The 3,186-nt window shown below is 40.1% G+C and overlaps 1 pseudogene; it reads left to right on the top strand.

Annotated features, from left to right (window-relative positions):
* The first annotated feature begins 626 nt into the window (after positions 1 to 626).
* On the top strand, positions 627 to 2,627 carry LOC143401961 (heat shock protein HSP 90-beta pseudogene; annotated as a pseudogene).
* Positions 2,628 to 3,186: the final 559 nt, after the last annotated feature.

The following is a 3,186-nucleotide window of genomic DNA, read 5'->3' as shown; positions in this document are numbered from 1 at the left end:
AAGGAGAAACTAATTCAAATTAAAAATAGAAATAAACCGAAATAACTGGGAATGAAAATCATATCTTAATATAACTTTGAATGTAAATGGCCTAAACTCATCAATCAAAAGACTTAGACTGGCAGATTGAATTAGACATAACAATATACTGTCTCCAAGACACTCACCTCATTAGGCAAAGACATCCACAGACTGCAGGTAAATGGAAGGGAAAAAAGAAAAGCATATCACTCACATGGATCTTGTAAACAAACAGGGGTTTCTACCCTCATATTAGATAAAGTGAACTTCAAGTCAAAGTTAATCAGAAGGAACAAAGAAGGACATTTCACACTGCATAAAGGAATTATACATCAACAAAATATGACAATTACAAATATGTATGCCCCAAACAATTGGAGCATCTTTGTACATCAAACAAACCCTTCTCAATTTCAAGAATCAAATAGTCTACAACACAATAGTATTGAGTGACTTTAACACATCTCTCTCACCACTGGATAGATCCTCCAAACAAAAATTAAACAAAGTCTCTAGAGTCACCCCCTTCACAGCCTAGGTGTTGCAAGCAAGTCACACACTGTTCAGGCTCACCCTATTCTGTGGTATAGTCTTTTCTCTTTAAGATGTCTGAGGAAGTGCACCATGGAGAAGAGAGATGGAGACCTTTGCCTTTCAGGCAGAAATTGCCCAACTCATGTCTCTTATCATCAATGCCTTCTATTCTGACAAGAAAATTTTCCTTCAGGAATTGATCTCTAATGCTTCTGATGCCTTGGACAAGATTCACTGTAAGAGCCTGACAGATCCTTTCAAGTTGAACCATGGTAAAGAGCAAAAAATTGACATCAGGAAAGGACCCTGACTTTTGTGGACACAGGCATTGGCATGACCAAAGCTGATCTCAGAAACAATTTTGGAACAATTGCCAAGCCTGGTACTAGAGCATTTATGGAAGCAATTTGGTGTTGGATTTTATTCTGCCTATTTGGTGGCAGAAAAAAGTAGTTATGATCACAAACAGTATGCCTGGGAGTCTTCTGCTGGGGGATCCTTCACTGTAAGGGCTGATCGTGGTGAGACCTTTGGACAGGGTGCTAAAGTCATTCTCCACCTCAAAAAAGACCAGCCAGAATATTTAGAGGAGAGGTGGGACAAAGAAGTGGTGAACAAGCCCTTGCACTTCATAGGCTCTCCAATCACCCTTTATTTGGAGAAGGAGCAAGAGAAGGAAATCCGTGATGATGAGGAAGAGGAAAAAAAAGGTGAGAATAAAGAGAAAGATGAGGATGGTGAGGAGAAACCCGAGATTGAAGAAGTGGGGTCAGATGAAGAGGATGACACTGGTAAGGATAAGAAAAAGAACACAAAGAAGATTAAAGAGAAATATATTGATCATGAAGAATTGCACAAGACCAAGCCTGTTTTGACCAGAAACCATGATGGCATCACTCAAGAAGAATATGGAAAATTCTATGAGAGCCTCACCAATGACTGGGAAGACCACCTAGCCATTAAGTACTTCTCTGTAGAAGGTCAGTTAGAATTCACGGCATTGCTATTCATTCTGCGGTGGGCTCCCTTTGACCTCTTTGAGAACAACAAGAAGAACAATATTAAGCTCTATGTCCATCATGTGTTCATCATGGAGAGCTACAATGAGTTGATACCAGAGTATCTCACCTTTATTTGTATTTGTTGACTCTGAGGATCTGTCCCTGAATATCTCCTGAGAAATGCTCCAGCAGAGCAAAATCTTGAAAGTCATCCACAAAAAAATCATTTTAAAGAAGTGCCTTGAGCTGTTCTCTGAGTTGGCAGAAGATGAGGAGAACTACAAAAAATTCTATGAGGCATTCTCTAAAAATCTTTAGCTTGTAATCCACAAAGATTCTGCTAATCAGTGGCACCTTTTTGAGCTGCTGCATTGTCACACCTCTCAGTCTGAAGACGAGATGACTTCTCTGTCAGAGTATGTCTCTCACATGAAGGAGACACAGAAGTCCATCTATTACATTACAAAGAGCAGGTGGCCAACTCTGCTTTTGTGGAGCGTGTTCAGAAGTGGGGCTTTAAGGTAATATATATGACTAAGCCTATGGATGAGTACTGTGTACAGCAATTCAAGGAGTTTAATGGGAAGAGCCTGGTTTCTGTGACCAAGGAAGTCCTGGAGCTACCTGAGGAAGGGGAGGGAAATAAGAAAATGTAGGAGAGCAAGGTAAAATTTGAGAACATTTTCAAGCTTATGAAAGAAATCTTGGATAAAAAGCCAATAGGCTTGCGTCTTCACCCTGCTGCAATGTTACCAGCAACTATGGCTGGACAGCCAACATGGAGCAGATCATGAAGGCCCAGGCACTTCAAGACAACTCCACAGTGGGCTATATAATGGCCAAAAAGCACCTGGAGGTCAACCCTGATCACCCCATTGTGGAGATACTGAGGCAAAAGGCAGAGGAGATAAAAATGACAAGGCTGTCAAGGACCTGGTAGTGCTGCTATTTGAAACTGTGCTGCTCTCTTCTGGCTTCTCCCTTGAGAATCCCCAGACCCACTCCAATTGAATTTACTGCACAATAAAGCTAGGCCTAAGCACTGATGAAGACAGTGGAGGAATCCAGTAATGCTATTCCTGTTCCCTTTTGAGGGTGATGGGGATGCAAGGAGATTGGGAATTGCCAATGAGAAATCTGCCCTCTGTATAGTGTCCCCATGGCTCCTATAGTGGCCTTGAATGGCCCTTTCCCAACTGGCTCCTCTGCTGACTGATGTTCCAGTGTTGTTGTTTTTTTTTCTGTCCTTGGCATCTTAAGGCAGGAAACATGGACCTCAAGCCCCAGCCTCTTACTAGTTTGGGCAGCAGGGTTGGATAATGTATTGCCTTTTTGTTTTATTTTGCTCCAAAATTAAAGTATGCACAGTAAAGAAGATGCCATTTTATACCAAAAAAAATATTAAACAACAAAACCCCTATTGAACTAAATAATAAAATCAATAATTTAGACTTAACAGACAAATATATAGTATTTAATTCATTAATCATTAAATACATTTTCTTAGCAGCCCAGGGATTCTTTTCTAAAATAGACTATATCTCAGACCACAAAGCACCTGTCAGCAATATAAAAAAAATAGAGATAATACCTTGCATTTTATTAGATCAAGAATAGAATGAATTTAGAA

This window comes from Callospermophilus lateralis, chromosome 6 (assembly GCF_048772815.1).
Source record: "Callospermophilus lateralis isolate mCalLat2 chromosome 6, mCalLat2.hap1, whole genome shotgun sequence".
In the NCBI taxonomy this organism is placed as follows: Eukaryota; Metazoa; Chordata; class Mammalia; order Rodentia; family Sciuridae; genus Callospermophilus; species Callospermophilus lateralis.
The sequence above is the reverse complement of the archived record's forward strand: the minus strand, read 5'-3'. Positions and strand labels throughout refer to the sequence as shown.